At 48.4% G+C, this 17,500-nt stretch overlaps 1 pseudogene; it reads right to left on the bottom strand.

The window, feature by feature from the left end:
* Positions 1-2,424: 2,424 nt before the first annotated feature.
* The window catches only part of LOC119100326 (uncharacterized), a 19,161-nt pseudogene continuing 4,085 nt past the window's right edge, over positions 2,425-17,500 (bottom strand).

The following is a 17,500-nucleotide window of genomic DNA, read 5'->3' as shown; positions in this document are numbered from 1 at the left end:
TGGGACACCCGTCAGAGCGCCCAGCACACACCCCGAAGAGGGGTCCCTGCCCCGGCTTACGTCATAGAAAAGGCCTAAGACATTGCTTTGATGCTTAAAATTTGAATGATCGTTAAGGTTTGCGCTAAGCGGTACGTTTCCGAAAAAAAGTGTTGATGGGTGTCATTTTGTCAGTGACCAGCCTTGAACTGTAAGAAGTCCATGGAAGATGACTGTTGTGGCCCCTGCTATAAAACAATTCAAAATGAGCATCAGAAACTACCCCACAAAGCCAACCATCCAGCAAAAACGCAGGTTGGCTTTGACCTCGCTTTGATCTCCACACCTGACCCTAGGTCAATGGAGTTTAATATAATCCTCAATTCAATTTCTTTTCTTTTCTAAGAATATTTCAGAGATGTGTGACTTTGTACAACACTCTGTTGTCGCATCAAATGGACGATTCCCTAGCAATTCCTTTCGCTGACAGCCACGGCCTGGCTTTGACCTGCCTTAAGTCAGAAATCTTACAGGTCACATCTTTTTTATAAAAAAGCTGCATGGCCCATAGCTATGCAAAGTTTTGCGGTTATATGCCGTTCGAAAATCATGCTGATAGAACCTTCGGGAAGTGGCGAAATAAGCCTACCCAATTCTTAATTAAAGCAACCTATTCCGACCTACCCGATCCGTGTTGGTGTGTACGTGATGAAATGCCAATAACAAATTCCAGATAGCTATACGCGAAGATCAAGCCAGTGAGATGTTGTGTTACCACCTGCTAAGAAATCGCGCCCTTAACTCAGTTGTCAGTGCTCCCTTCCCGTTGTGAAACTATGGGCACGGCCCGCTAAATACCCTTCAAGGGTTGACTCCTGTAAGAAAGACCAACTGGGATTATTTACTGCAATTACGGTTAGTTAGAAGCTGGTAACGTATTCTGAGTGTTTTTCACTGATAGCACTTTTCAACAGGTATTAAGTTGTGGTCAGGTAGGAATAAGTTATGAATATAATGTACCACCTTCTTCTTCTGTATGTTTTCGCAAGCTTCTGTGTGTTGTTAACATCTATACCTTACATGAGGGACATTATTTTATCAAATTACGTAAACATGCCTAATGCAAGCTTTAAAAGCTGATAAGCCCATTCTCCAATAGACAAACAAGAGGACCTTGCCACACTTCTTTGTGACCCGGTGCCCATATCATTATAAACCACGGCTCAAATGGGCTAAGTGCGCAAACGTGTGCATGGTACAATGCAAAGGAGAATGGTTCGGAACGTCCGCTGCATCCGCCAGCTATCAGCTGGCGCCCCTGCCTCGCCTTATCCCATTTCACGCTTTCGTCGAGCTGCTCAACTGGAACGGGAGATGGAGTATGGGTGCGTTATAATGTCCAATTTTCAGTCATTTTCAGGTGCGGTGTGGTGCGGTTTATAGTGAGGTGTGGTGTAATTCACACTGCTTAAAGGGGCAGACAGTAGTTTGCAGACATCAGAAATGGTAGTATACGAAACGTCCGTTAGGTGGCGTGCTCGTATTGGGATCCAGCGTCCAGTTCGAATTCCGCCTAAAATGCCTACATAAATCACACAGCACCCACTGTTTATAAAAATGCGGCCATTTTGCTCCATCTCGAAACGGTTGGAGATCAGTAAACAAAGGCAACCAGTTTAGGTAGCACATGAAAACCATTTGCGAAAGAGATTATCCATATGAAAGGATGTTCCAAAGTACTCTAAAAAGGTTATCTTACAAGGTTGCATCCCACGTTAAAGGTCAGGTTAGCGCCCCACTGCTGCCGTATTGGACTGATGTTGATAAATATAGTGTCATCTGAAAGCCATTTATACATTTGAGCTTGGCCTTTCAAAAACGCATAAATCCAGGTCGACCTCCAAGATCAAATCATAAGTCTAAAGACGGAGTAGCGCCGTACTGCCACTGCATAAGACTGATCTGTGCAAATCAGGTGTCATTAGAGGGCCCAGCGTCCATTCCAGCATAAGCTGTAATGATCTCACTGTTTAATGTCCACTGCTTTGGTCAAGAAGCCCGAAACGTAACAACGAATGTCAAAGCATAGCATAGCACTACACTGACGTTGTACGCGACTGAAACTGATCAACAGGACATCATTTGAGAGTCAGGAATACATTCCAGCCTGGGCTCTCAAAAATGCATTAATCAAGAGTGGCCCACAAGGTGACACCCGAGTCCGAAGGACGGGGAAGTGCACAACTGTTGCTGTATGGGACAGATTTATTCAGGTAAGGTGACATTTGAAAGAAAGGCATCCATTCCAGCCTGGGCTCGTAAAAACAAGCGAGTGAAGTTCAGTCTTCAAAAGTCCTATTCATGGTGAAAGGATATTTTGAGCTTTTTCACCATGGCGGTAAGGGGTGGTGTTTTGGCAGACCAGGTTAGAAAGAACGCTGGGCTTTATAATGACACCTGATCTGTACAGATCGGCCCCACAGCGTCAGTATGGCGCTACCCCATTCTTTGGCTTTGAATGTAATCATAAATATTGAACCTGATTGACTAGTGTTTAGAGACCAGGCTGCAACGCATGCCTGGCTTTCAGATTATGCATTATTTAAAACATGATACCCATACAGCGTCATGATATTTATCAAGATCATGACTTAAAGTCACGCTCGGACTCGCAAATAGGCCGCCCTATTGGGCTTTGCAACCTGATTGAAACTGCAGCTTAACCCCCTTGTGCATGTTTAAGATATTACATTTGTTTTCCAAAAGTTCTATACAAGTGCTAGAAGTTTGCTGGTCATGGCTGGTTTTCGACCACGACGTACTGAAGTGGTGGAATAAGGGTCTTCACCACAAGCCACGCTCAGCAAAAACTGACCCCAAAGTATCCCTGCAAGACACTAAACCAAAGTTTCCTTGAAAGCAAAATGATGAGGTTAGCCGGCTCAGCTTCGAGGAAAAAACAATATCTGGCCTGATTGACTCAAGACAAATTGTTTTGCATATTGATTCAGAAATTGCTTTGCAAAACTACAGTCATGCTACCAACGACAGAGTTGGCGACTGCAAAACACACAACACATACTCCTCGCCACTCAAACGCTGACAGACCTGTGATCGGCGCGCCGACCAGGCAGCCACCGGAGGCCGCCGCCTGCACGAACGCCCAGGCGCGCGCGAAGTTGCGAGCTCGCACGCGCTCCAGCGTGTAAGCCTTGATGGTGTACCGGTACCCGCCGAGCGCGACGCCGTACGCCCCGACAAACAGCGCGTACCCGGGGTACCCGCGCACCGCCGGCAGCGTCATCAGGCACAGACCTGAGGACGGCCAGCGACGGCGTGAAGGGACACGCACGTGTGGCGGGCGGACAGGGCCGGCGGGCAGAGGTCTGGAGCCGGGCAGAGCCCCCGGTAAGAGACCTGTAGCCGGACAGACAGAATCCGCAGACAGAGGCCTGGAGCTGGAAGGGGCCTTCAGACAGAGGCCTGGAGCCGGTCAGACAGAGCCCTAAGACAGAGACCTGGAGCTGGACAGACGGAGTCCTCAGACAGAGGCCTGGAGCTGGAAAAGGCCTTCAGACAGAGGCCTGGAGCCGGGCAGAGCCGCCAGACAGAGACCTGGAGCCGGACAGGCAGCGCCCTCAGGCCGAGACATGAAGCAGGATAGGTCCTGTGGGCGAACAAACATGGGACAAGACAGATAACATCAGCAGGCATGAAACTGGAACAAGGCAAACGGGAAGACATCAATGCCGTCGTCTTCAACGGCCGCTACCCCGCCTTCGCACGGCACAGCTGTGGGGCCGACGCTTGGCTCGGTGCACACCTGTGGCCGTGAGTGTCGCCTGACAAAGCCGCTGCCGCGAGAGCCAGCACTGCGAGCTGGGCCGCAGCACCAGCAACGCGCAGCAGCCGCCGCCGGCCGCCAGCGCCAGGCCCAGCAGCATTGGCAGCAGGATCAGCGAGGTCTCCGACAGGCCTTCCCGCTGGCATTCCGCCATCTGCCGCAGCGGAGAGGTCGTCAGGATGGGCTCTTTCCCTGGCGCACAGCGGAGATCGTCAGACTGCACGTGCTACATGCTCACCAAAGCACATACAAATTCATAGCAGCGATTTTTCAGATATTACTTTGCAAACCAAACCAGACCACACAAACCATGTCAGGTGTGAAACGAAAGTAGAAAATAACTGCGCTCGAACTGTGCAAAATGTGGTTTCACATATATATTATGTGTATATGTAGAGGTACATTTTGTCCTTCGCATATTGTGAACAAATATTTGGAGTTAAGTTAGCCGCCGCCCCATTGAACCCAAATTATTGTTTTTGAATATATATATATATATATATATATATATATATATTATACTAAAGGAACAAGGTGTTTGTGTGTGTCCGTTGGGTCACCTTCAGGCCTAGCGATAAGAAATTTTTCGACGAAATTTGCACACGACCGAGATCCGCCGGCTGCGCTTTTCTGAGTCGCGTCAAAATTTCACATTTCGCGAAAATGAGCGCGTGCCGAAAAAGTGCAAAAGTTCCGCAGGGTTAACGCGGGCGACGCCAGTTTCAAAAAGACGACCGGCCGACGGACCGACACGCATCGCTTCCCGGAGCCGCATCTCGGTAACCAAGGGTCGCAGTGACATGAAACTTCACAATGCGATAGAGCTCGGAATGGGCCATCGCAATCGAGTGCGTTTTTGGCGCTACGTCACATGTGGCACGTGTACACGTGTTGAGAAGATGAAATTGGCCGTTGTTAATGCGCTTTTACGCTTACCGTTATATCTCGGCGTGCAAAGCAGGTAGAGGCCTGGATTTTGGTTTCCAACATTCACAATTGAAGCGGCTACATTTTCAGTGCGCATTGTGACCTTCTGCAGCGTACTGTTGCGCTGCAGATTGCCCTGTTGCAAATTGTAATACAATTTGTTGTAATACAATTTGTTTGTTGTAATACAATTTGTTGCAAATTGTAATACAATTTGCAACAGGCCGAGTTTCAAGACCGGCGCAAAATACAAGCCGCTAACGTCAAAACGATGCGTGGTCTAGCGTTGAAAACTATATCAGCGCGTCGGCCGATTCGTCCGGTCTCTGGCGCACCCTTTTGTTGACCGCATTTTTAAAAATGTCGCTCGCAAATGAGCTTAGACTAAGGGTTGCATGACGGCTTTTTCGCGGCGACCGCGGCAAGTTGCTACCCCGGCTCCCGGCGTACGCCTGGGGCGTTAAGGGTTAAAATGGTCGTTCGCACGGCGAGCTTTCGACTTTGCTCACATCGTTTGCCTTCTTATTAAAGAGCGAGCATTCAGAGTTCCCTTCAGGCTGTCCTGGTGCAAGGCTCTAAAACTCTTAAAAGTCCTGGTGTAGGCCGGCGGGAGGGTAGTCTATAGGCACGATCTCGGCTCAGGCATGGTGATCGGCGGCGCGCTGTGTGTGACGGTCGCCGTGCGCGCATAGGCGTGGATTTTGTTTCCCAAAGTTCACCATTGATCCGAATACACTCTCAGTCGCATCGCGAGTTTGTGCAACGCACCGTTGCGCCGCAAATTGCACAACTTGCAAGATGCCAAGCTTTAATAATATAAATGGCAGGGTCACACGTATCACGCGGAACGGGATCACAGATGGATTTTGCTCCCTTCCACTGATTTGCATCTTTTGTGCCACATTTCAGTACCTATGGAACTAACACACCCGGGATTGGCGCGCTTTAATGATGAATAGAAGGAACGAGATAATAATGTTTGGTGACACGTGTCATGGCGCCCATGTGATGAAGTATGGATTTACGCGATTTTGCTCTTTTGACGGGCTTGCACGTTTTCGTGACGTCTCAGAAACCAGGGAATACAGTACACAGCGACTGGCATGCTTCGATAAGTGATCTAACGGGCAATCACTGAAACGTGTACGATGTCATGCTGCACGTGTCATGTGACACGTGCACATTAGCTGTGAAGCTGTCTTTTGTCGATTTCGTTCATGTTTACGCTTTACGCGGGATTTCCGCTCTTATGGCACGTAGTGATACGAGACTGGCATGCTGCGATAGGCTACTGAACGGGATATCCCATGGTCACATGTGTCAAAACTGCGGGGTGGCACGTTACACGTGTCGGGCACACGTGAGCCGGGAAATGGTTTTTGCTCTTTTCTACGGGCATACACGCTTTGTACCACATCTCGACACCCAGGGCACGAGGGTACTTGGGAGTGGCATGCATTTATAAGAAATCGAACAGATAATGACGTTGCATGAATTGTCACGTCGCACGTGCTGTATGGATTAATGGGGAATCGAAGCGACAATCACGTGGTATAGATTGTAGCGCCACGTATGCGCGAGCCAGGAAAATTGATTTGGCCGCTACTGACCGTTGTTCACTGATGGATACAATACAATGTCGTTGGATGCAACAGTAGTGCGTGCTGCCGTCATTCAAGGGCGGACAGTGGATGGAAGTGGCAAAAATCACCCGTCACGTCCCACGATCAATCACCGGTCCCATGGAATAGGTTCAGCTGTGTTGCAGAGAGGTCATGCCGAATGCGCTCTCTCCTGCCAGCGGCCGCCAAAGACCGCCAGCACCGCGCGCGGCCCGCGTCCGAGTCTTGTTCACACTTCGCGCGATATCTCGGCGACCAGGGCACCTAGAAACACGATTCCAACTGCAAGAGATACATAATGAAAATTTATAATTTTTGCTTTTTTACTTAGCGTGGTGAAGCAAGCGCGAGTGCTTGTCAAATACTATTCCTGTCTGGTAGCACAATATTGATCCTGCAATGTTGGCTGCCGCCAATTCTTTTTAATGGAAACATGTTCTTATGATAATGGAAGCCAAATTAGCTCGGTTGCTATTTGCGCAATCTTAAGCATTTTCAGAATTCAGAATGGCGATCGCCGCCATCTTGAATGCTATCCATCTCTCTTATCTTGATCCGGATATATATATATATATATATATATATATATATATATATATATATATATATGATATTTATGCCTATTTATTTGAATTATCATCAGCGCCGGGTCCATTTCTGGACTTATTTTTGGGCTACGAGGCTAATTCAACGCGAAATCAGACGCCAAATGCCAGTTTCAGAGAATGCTTTAAACGTACAGTGTCACCACATGTTAACGAGACCTTGAGCGCAGTACTACCAGCCGGCACCCGTCACACTCCTCCACGACCTTTCATAGTGATCATAACTATGCACACCTAGCTCCCCCTCGTTATTTTCGATGTTGATCTGCCTGCTGGTGCCATGGCCACAGCATGCCATTTCTCCTTAACACTTGCAGCAGTCTGTACACCAAAGGCCTGCACTGTGGTTGTTCAGGCTGCAGAGTGCTATGCTGCATACCAAGCTTCCAACAGTGCAGCCACAGGCTACTGCATCCAGAAGCGCTTCGAAAGTAACTGCTGCTGCTGGGAGGGGCGGTATGAAGTTGGAAACTTCGACGATCCAACCCAAGTTAACAATATCTCTACCTTCTCTTCCTGTGGAGAGTGTGGGGGGGGGGGGGGAGGGACGCTTCCAGGGGTGGAGCGGGAGTGTAGTTGGCCAGTCAAGGCCTCCAAACTTTAGGTCAGACCTTCTGCAGTCCCAGGCACGTACCAGACGATCCGCTACGGCAGCTGACCAAGGTCCATCAACAGAAGCGCCTGTTGATGGACCTTACTTGTTGATGGTCACCAATCTGCTGGTGACCTGATCTGAGTGTCACCAGGCGTGCGCATCCGCCAAAAGCTGCTCCCTGGCATGCAAGAAAAGATGTTTCATCTGTCTCACATGTCAGCTCAGTCAGCGAGCATGATTGTGGTGACTTGCCACCAAGAGATACGGCAGCATTGCCTTGAGACGGCGCTGCTGAAGGAGGTAGTCGTCGTTCCACCCTCCGCGCAGGAGCATGAGCGCTGTAGAGTATGGGGGTAGGAACAGGGGGGCCAGGTGGGCCATGGGCCCCATCCACTTTTCAAGGTGGAGGGGGGGCCGCAGTGTTTACTGCCCCCCCCCCCACACATTTTTCAGATTAATATCGTTTTTAGCTTACTTTTGCACCGCATTTAAATATGCATGCCGATTTAACCAACTCACCAGCCATCTTACTCAAGATGCGTCATCTTTTTCTTTCGCTTATTGGCCATCGCCTAGTGCCACAGCAAGCAGACGCCACGTGGCATATGGAGACTGCAACGCCGGGTGTTCAGGCTGTTGTTGTCATAACTTGCGAGCGCGTATGTTCAGAACCATTTAACATAGTTTTCATCAGTAATCAATTCTGACTGAATCCTGAACATTTTAAGACGCACATGGATTAGCCATGTTAATGCAAGCTTAGGACCCCATTTCACCTACATCTATGTTCAGGGATTCCTCAATATCTCTGAAGAAAACAGAAAAGCACGGAATTGGAGCCTGTGTGACAATTATTGGACGACCTTTGGCGATCAGGAATGTTATTGCGTCAATGAGGGTTCCTGTGCTGATCCGGGGCCAACTGTGCGGGTCAGAAGGCCTTCCGTGTCAGGGGGGGGGGGGGGGGGGGAACAATGTGATATGATATATCCTTCCAATAGCTTCCTAATCGACCAGGAGAGCCCGCCCGTGTCGCTAGAATGACAGCCAGAAGACACTTCGCGATGGGACGGATAGGCCCTTCAGCCCTCGACCGGAACCGGTAATGTACCCTTGGTGTTCTACTCAAGGGGCCTCTTACCCGGAAGGAAATAAGGGGCCTCACTGTTGTTGAGTAGAGTGGAGGTCTCATTATTGTTGAGTAGGGTAGGTCGAAATACATTTTAAAAAACTACTAAGGCCATCCCATGTTTGCCTGAGAACGTTCATTTTTCAGAATGGGTTAGTGAAAAGTGCATCAAAAGGTTTGAACATGTCCGCCCGCAACCTTAAGAGCAAGGACAGCGATGGTCCGGTTGCAGATTCCGTAAAACTGAACGGCGACGGCCATTGCAAGTGCCACCAGACGGCGGGTGCCGTGTTAATCGGTCTTCTGGACAGATTGATAGTTACAGAAACACTAAAAATAAAAAACCTACCCTTACCTTTCCACCACCAGATTCCAGCACCACTTCGCGGTGCCTTAAGGGCCAATCTGTTTTTATCATCAGTCTAAAAGTCGCACACGTGAAATGTGCACCCAGACTGCCTTGTAGATGTAAGATTTGATATCTTGAAACATTCAAAAGTATTTCTTTTAGAAGCGTGATCATTTCCTCCCACCCGTTGGCCACGACTCAGTATAAGCTGTTAAACCGACGCTGCGCGGCCCACGGAGACTGCAACGCCGGGCGTCGAGGTTTTTTAAACTAAGATTTGTGAGTACGCATGCTCAAAATTATGTCATATAACTTTTATAACTAGCCGATTTAAGTGTTTAATGGTAATTATTTCAGATTCGTTATCGTTTTCTTTCACCGGTGGGCCGTGACGAAAAGTTGACCACTAAGCCAGCGCTCCGCGGACTACGGAGACTGCAGCGCCTAGTGTCGAGGTTTTTGTTGCTAAGATTTGCGAGCGCGCATGCCAAAAACGACGCTATATAAATTGCATCGCTAATCGATTCTCAATGAATGCTTAATATTTCCAGACAAACATGGCTTGGCGATGTTGATACACATTGTTGACCACTCGATCTACAATCAAAATTTTCACCCTTAAATTTCGATCAGACATAGCGATATACAATCTACCTTCGCGATGTCCTTAATGTCTGTAGACGGCAGATAAAACATTATGAAAAAGTTTCTGAGTTCTATCGGGCTAGAAAGAGTCCACTAAGTCATGGCAAATTAAGGACACCGGTGATTTATTCCAAGCGGTCGTTCAACGTCTGATTTCTGCAGTTTATGGACCTTAACACGCGCTCGGGTGGGGGGTCAAATTTACTCGCCCCTGAAGGGTTTTCCAGAATGGTTTCCGAACGGCGCGGCGCAGCCGCGCCATGTTTTGCATAGCTGTAGAAAATTAAATAGCAGATCGTTTAGCGGAGCACAATTCAGATGTACTTTATAAGGTAGCTGGCCTATGGCAAGTTAAAGTCAGGCCATGGTTTCAGCGAAGTCAACTTCTAGAGAATCATTCAACCTGATGCAACAATGGAGTGTTAGACGAAGCCATACATCTCTGAGATGCTTTCTTGGGTAACACAAATATTACATGAGCGAATAATGTTGACCTAAGGTCAGGTATAGAGGTCAGACCAAGGTCAAAACCAACCTGTTTTATTACTCTAGGGCTTGCTGTAAGAGTTAGTTTCTGGTGCTCATTTCACATTTATTGATAGCAAAACCCACATTATGCATCTTCCATGGACTTCTTAGAGGTCAGAATAAATCATTGACCTAAAACGACCCAGGTCAGCATTCTGTTTTTAGAAACACACTGACTAGCGCAATCTTCGTCGTTTATTCAAATTCAAAGCTTAGAGCAGTCGTGTAGGGCTTTGGTCACCATGACCTTAAAAAGTGTAAATAAGGTCACTGACCTTAAATAAACATGTGACCTTTTACTTACAAACAGTCATCTAGGTTCTGAGTGCACTTAAGAGACCAACCTGAAATTAGACCTTGTTTGACTTTATTTGACCCAAAAGGCATGACATAGGAACTTTAAACTTTGAGCGAAATGAGTTCACGTATAGGTCAACACACCCTGTGAATTTGGTGTCTCTAGCTCCCTTAGGTCCCGAGATCTCATGGGTCGAATTGACCCCACCCGAGCGAAGGGCACCTAGCCGGCCACCCAGGCGCATGTTAAAAATGTAAACAAAATTGATTTCACGGTAGCTGCTGGTTTCTGTCCTGGTTATAGCGTGAAAATAACAATGAAACGAAGAAAGCCGTATCCCTTGTTCACAAGCAAACTATACCCGGGAATATCTTTTTGCGGGGGATCGCCATAAGGGGGGCTTTTGTTAACCCTGGGTTTCTCTTAGCAAGGCTCTGGCTACCCCCTGCCGACAAACAAAAACAGGTCAAGCCATCTACGTTGAATGACGGGCAATTAAATGTCCGCCGGGCCAATTCATACCTAAGTAGACAGCTTCCCGGCGGCATTTTTCTGGGGGGGGGGGGGGGTATTAGGGAAGATAATTCGGAAAAGGTACTGTTGCAGGTGTCCAACACATGTTTTACATCCCAATTAGTGGCAATGCTTATCCAGAAATGTGCAACAAAGCAGCCATACCATCAGTTCGCGGTCAGTCATTCGGAGACAGCTGGGCCGGGACAGTGGCCTCCGACGGCAGACGGGAGCAGAGCTTAGACAAGGAACATATGACAGAATGGTCTTCATTCTGTGGCTTGGTTTTCAAAGAGGAATCTCCAGTCATATGGCTTTTGTCACATGGTTTTTGGCAGTTTCAAGCTTCCGAATTTGTTTCCGCCTAAAATGCCACGACTAGTCTTATCTCTTGAAAAGCAGTCAGCACATGCAAAACCTGTTGTGCTGTGTGCCATCGAATCACTTTCAAAATTTTCACCAGCCTATGCTCAGGCCATATTTTGGCATCTACCCCGTGGAGACAAACTCCTCCTCAATGACCCAAAATGCCTACCCGTCCTTGGAATTTCGGCTCCCCAGGACAGACAACATTGAAATGGACGAATTACCTTGGGAAGCTTGAAAGCCTTATTTCTCAAATGACATAGATGAGTCGGATAGGCAAGAGTGTGCACCAGTGAGAAACAGATCTAGATGCATATCTAAAATAGCAATCATTACAATAAAGAGCGATAACCCCCACCGCTAGCCCCTCCCCCCCCCTCCCCCCGGCCGTCGGGCTTGTTTTCCAGAAAAAGTTCCTTAGGTACGCCCTGAGCTTGGCCCTCCACTTTTTGAAACGTTCCTACGCGTATGCAATAGACTAGGCTTAAAGAGGCTTCTCACTGATATTGTTCTGATCAAGTGCTCTGTGGCTGTCTCTAGGTAGTGCCTCAGCTCCTGGCATGTCTTCGCGCCTTTCGAGCACAACCACCGCAGCAGAACGGCGATAGCGAAGTATCCTTTTCGCGACTCACCCCCACCAGGCTCTGCCGCTGCAGCGCTTCAAGGGCCTCCCAATCTCAGCACACCTCAGCTCCCAACGGAGGCTCTGTCCGCTGAAGTAACACGGCCTCGGTTCACTCCCAGTGGCAGCTGGTGGTGAGCAGAGCAGTGAAACATGGCGTGACTGTCAGGAGTCCTCAGGACTGAAAAGCTGACCGGGTGGACGGGTTTCAATTATCGGCAAGACCGGCTGGTAGCGGGCTCCGGCCTGATGTCTGAGACACTGGCGGTATTCGGGCTGATGTTTGAATCGCCACCTGACAGTCAGACACCCTTCTGTCTGCTACTGTGCGTCTCGAAAGGACTCCCAATTCTTTCGGAATGCAGCACACCGATCTCACAGCCGACCTCCACTTGTATCAGACTGCATGCCTAGTCTAATGCAACGACCCTCAGCGCCGGACCAACCTCATACTTAACTCAGACAGATATGTTGCATACTCAGGATGCACTGGCATACTTCACACGCCCTTCGTGAAGTATGCCAGTGCATTCCATCCCAGCCCATGGTTACTCGGGCTATGCAACAGCGCTGGTGAGGGGATCTGCCGCGGGCGTAACTATCAGCGCAGCGTTTGGTGGCAGCATCACCAGCAGGATAAAAGGGAAGGTCTACAACAGCGCCCTGAGGACGCACTGCCTCATTATTGCTGTGTCGCTGCATGCCTTTTTCTTAATGGCAACAAGGCACATCAGGAGCTGAGCGACTTGCTGGAGTCAGTACGAGAGTATTCGACCGGGAGGATGTGGGCAGGCTCCTTGGTGGGGGGGATGGTGTACGGGAACACCACAGAAACGATTGCAGCAATGGTATTGGGCGTCGGCAGGTTGCAGATCAATAACCCCACTGAGCATACGCGCCATCAGTGTAGCCCCAGAGGTTCTCCAACTGTTACTTGAACGTGATTTTACCAAGCATATTCATGGGTTTACATCGTATGACCTGTATCCAGCTCGTGGGGCCAGCTCTCTCTCGGCTTCAGTGTTGCCCAGACAGCAGACAGTTTCGCTTTTAATCAGAGCCAATAAAATGAGACTTCAGAAACTTTTGGTGAATCACGATACGGGCCCTCAAAGATTTTGTCATTTCATTTTTTTACATCTCGAGATAAAGCTATAGTATTATGATATGTGGGCTAAGATATCATGTCACGGCAGATTCGTGTGTCACTCATAGCGTACCGCTGTGCAGCGACGAATTCTGAACGGACGCCAAAGTACATCCAACGGTTCATGTCTGTGTGCATTATAGTACTCTATGATGCATACATCGTGGATATAACACGTGGTCATATCATTATGGCTTATAACGCATGCATCTGCCGCAATATGTACCTTTATAGTGAGAACGAGAAGACATCAAACAGCCTGTTTCGATGGAGGGATTTTTTATTGGTGATCAAGTTCGACCTTTGATTTTCGATTCAATCTTTAATTTGACCACAAACATTAAAACCGAGCGCAGCAATAGGCTCCCCGTCATCAAAATTCCCAGGGAGCGGCACCATCTGCGCCTCCAAGTCGTCAAGATAGAGCTTAGTTGAAACTAGACCCACACTGAAGATGGCGGTAGCCGCCGTGCTAGATTCTGAGAAGTGCTCAGCCTTACACAAGCAGTTACTAAGCTTGTTTGGTTTTCTTCATCATATAGAACCTATCCCTACGAAAAAGTTTGTGGTAGTCGATATTGCAGGGTTTCATAAAGGAAGCAAGCGTAAGGATGGCAGTTCGACTACACGTACCCAACCAATTGAAAGCGGCGTCTATAACGTACGCGTCATGTACGCAGCGCATGCTTATGTGATTGTGGTACATAACGTATGCAGATTCTGTGAGTGGCACCCTCAGAATGTGTACGAGATGACAAGGAACGATATATATATATATATATATATATATATATATATATATATGTATCGATCAATAGATGTGATTTTTGTGAATTGTGACGATATTTCACCACCGAGAAATCGGCTCCTGCCACAGAAAACCCATCAATAAACGGTGGTACACGACATTTCAAGAAATCGATAAGAAAACAAAACACATTGAAACTGGACCAACATTTAAGATGGTGGCCGCCGCCATCTTGAATTTTTCGAAATGCTGAAAGCTGTTCAAGTAACAAATGAGCTAGTTTCGATCTCCCCGCTACATAGAACATCTTTCAGTGAATCAAGTTCGCGGTAGACCACATTGCAGGGTCTCATATGGTATAGGAAGCATCAGGATGGCGACTAGACTATTCGGGTCACACCTGATCTGAAAGTATCAATGTGCTTCGGTTATCGAAACGTTATGTTCGACAAGTTCTCGAGATCCCGACCTTATCCCATTTGACTATCACTGCGTGGCCTTATCAGGTCACGGATGGAACCATGGCTCCGACCATCGCCCTCGCCTGGCGCAATGTTTGTGCACAATGTTTCGGCCAGTGAACACTCTCCGGCCGCCGTCATGCGTTTTGGAGTTCTGGGGACGACAGAATGATTCGTGGCTATCAGCCATGCAGGCGTCACAGCCCGAATTTGTCCTGGGGATCGTGGGGTTTTGAACCAAGGTGTTCATGGTTGCGAGCATAGTGCTCTATCAGCTGAGATGCCCTGAAGGACTGCACAAGACAGACGGGAGTTATCACACCAGGCTGATCATTAACGATTTCTTGCACCGTACGTTCTATTTGGGTGATCGGATGCCTCGAGAATATTTGAGAAACCGCGTTTTCCCCAAAAATATTTGTATCCAAGGATCACAAGCTTGATTATCACAGTCAGGTTGGATTCACCACTGCGTTCGAGCTTGGGAGCACTTCAAGGTGACGTGCTTTATGACGTAATGAATGACTGGCCATGACGGGTCTGACATGACGGGTCTGATAATGTCATCCATGAATTTTACACATCAAGAGCTTTGTATTTGATGTGCAGGTTTGGACCGGTCGCTTTGCGAGCGTTGATGATGGTCCGGGGGTAAAGATTTGTTTACGTTGTAAGACATGATATGAGATACCGTATAGAAATATTACTGTTTCCAACTCAGCATCACTTGCTCTTCCACTGTACCAAATTTCTTCGCATTGTAAGGACTGCTTAATTCTTGCTGAACACTTGCTAACTTCTGGGATGTACGGTCTTGCGTAATAAGCAGGCCACTGTTTTTTTTGTTGTTTTTTTTTTTTTGCTTGCACCTCCCGGTCTTGTTGAGAGACTACAAAGGCAGACCTGACTGCCATATTTATACCTCCGTGGAAGTATTGTTCCCAGCGGATTGTCGACAAGAGAATAAAACTTGGCTTTCGTCGCACAATGACCTCATTAATTAAGCTGCACTCGGTTAGAGCTCATTCGGCTAGACAGGTCATCTTGGAACCGTGAAAATAAGCAGCATGATAAAACGCCGGGAAAAGAGCTTTGCAGCTTATGGCGACATGGTGCCAGCATGTTGCCCTTCTTGCCGCCCGGCCATGTCGTTGATGTGTGGCAGTGGAGCAGACGCTGGGCGCTGGGCGGGCTCAGTGCTCAGTTTCGCCAGACGCTAATGACAGTTAAATCCCGGCTTTGTGAGGCCCACAAGAATGCAGAGACCTTGCGCAAAAGTAATAATGCGCTGACGGCGGACTCATTAAAATGCATGTTATGTTATGTGCATTTTGAGCGTCGGATTATGCCGATGTTCCCATCGCCTCAGTGACTGCGAACATTCCGGCCGGGTATATATCAACTGAATGGGACAATCTGTAAGCGGGGTAATGACCCCATAATGAAGCAAATGTGCCTCTTCCGCTGTTCTTTAAGGAAAGGGTCATAACTGCAGCAGATCCAGTCCGCGGCATATTGCCTACGACGCAGACCATATTCACTTACTGTTATCATGACTGAATCAATTAATCGTTTCCACCAGCCATATCTATAACGTGAAACATAGTGTTCTTTTTGTGGGCAGGTGATACTATATATATATATATATATATAATATATAATATATATATATATATATATGGTGTGGGCATACTATTACCTAAATGTGGCATAAAGGGGTGCCTTAATACGTGTGCGTGTGCACTATTGTTGTAATGTTGCGTGTGCACTATTGCCTACTAGTGTTAGCTGCATGTGGAGGGCATCTATTTGTACTCAAAAAGGACACCCGCAAAACCGCGGGGTGGCAGCAGGGGCGCCCTGGAGGTTGAAACAGGGACAGTGGCACATGCTGATAGAGGGAGCGAAGTGCAGGCTGCAGAAGGGGGCAGTGTTACGCACCAGTGTAACAGTGAGCAGCGTGAAGAGGCCAAGGTCACTGAGCACCACCGAGACGACCAGCGCCTGCACCGTCCTCGTGTTACGCACCAGCAGCAGAAGTGGCGTGTAGAGACTGAGGTCATTGAGCGCCGCCGAGACGACCAGCGCCTGTACCGTCCTCGTGGTACGCACCAGCAGCAGGAGCGGCGTGTAGAGACCAAGGCCACTGAGCGCCGCCGGGACGACTAGTGCCAGCACCGTCCTCGTGTTACGCGCCAGCAGCAGGAGCGGCGTGTAGAGACCAAGGCCACTGAGCGCCGCCGAGGCGACCAGCGCCTGCACCGTCCCTCGTGTTACGCACCAGCAGCAGGAGCGGTCGTGTAGAGACCAAGGCCACTGAGCGCCGCCGAGGCGACCAGCGCCTGTACCGTCCCTCGCCCTCAGCACGCTCCAGTCAAGGTAGGGAGGCTTCTCCTCCGGCTTCGGGTTCTTCATCTGCAGACAAACGTACAGCGACATGGACTGCTCCGAAGGCTTGCTGCTTAGTGTGAAAACAATCTATCACCAACGTAGTGCACTAAACTTACGTAGTGCACTGAATCATCAACATAGTCACTGAATTCGAATTGTCGCTTGCGTTGTGGACACCACACAGTTTTTCTGCTTGTTTGGACCTGTTCCCCCTGGCTTCTGTAATTGCAGTTTGATGCCACCTCAGGACCCTGTCTAATGAGTTTAGCGTGGAAAAATATTGTTTTAAAAAACAAACTGAGTGAGATCGTCACAAAAAAGAAAAGCAATGTGTATCTAGCATGCATTTACTTACAAAACCAACAAATGAACATGTCCAGCGTTATCATCCAAACGGCAGTCGTCCATGGACAACAGTTTGGCAGAGAGTACTGCCGACACGCTGTGATTGGCGAAAAATATTTTGCAAGCTGTAATCATTCAAACCAAAAGCCCAATTACTGCACATGCACACACTGTTCGCGCGTGAACATATCGATGTGACTGGCACCGAATGTATGGCTTACGCAGGGTGAGCTCGTGCATACAGCTGACGCTGTATTGGACAAACCCTCCTACCTTGAACTCCTTTTTCTCTTGACCTTGCGCTTCTGGTTTTTTAGATGAAGTATAGCCCGGCGCTGCGGGTGGTACAGCGAGGCCGAGCGATAGAAGATGCCGATGAAGAGGTG

This window comes from Pollicipes pollicipes, unplaced genomic scaffold (assembly GCF_011947565.3).
Source record: "Pollicipes pollicipes isolate AB1234 unplaced genomic scaffold, Ppol_2.1 Scaffold_4881;HRSCAF=5763_pilon_pilon_pilon, whole genome shotgun sequence".
Taxonomy (NCBI): Eukaryota; Metazoa; Arthropoda; class Thecostraca; order Pollicipedomorpha; family Pollicipedidae; genus Pollicipes; species Pollicipes pollicipes.
The sequence above is the reverse complement of the archived record's forward strand: the minus strand, read 5'-3'. Positions and strand labels throughout refer to the sequence as shown.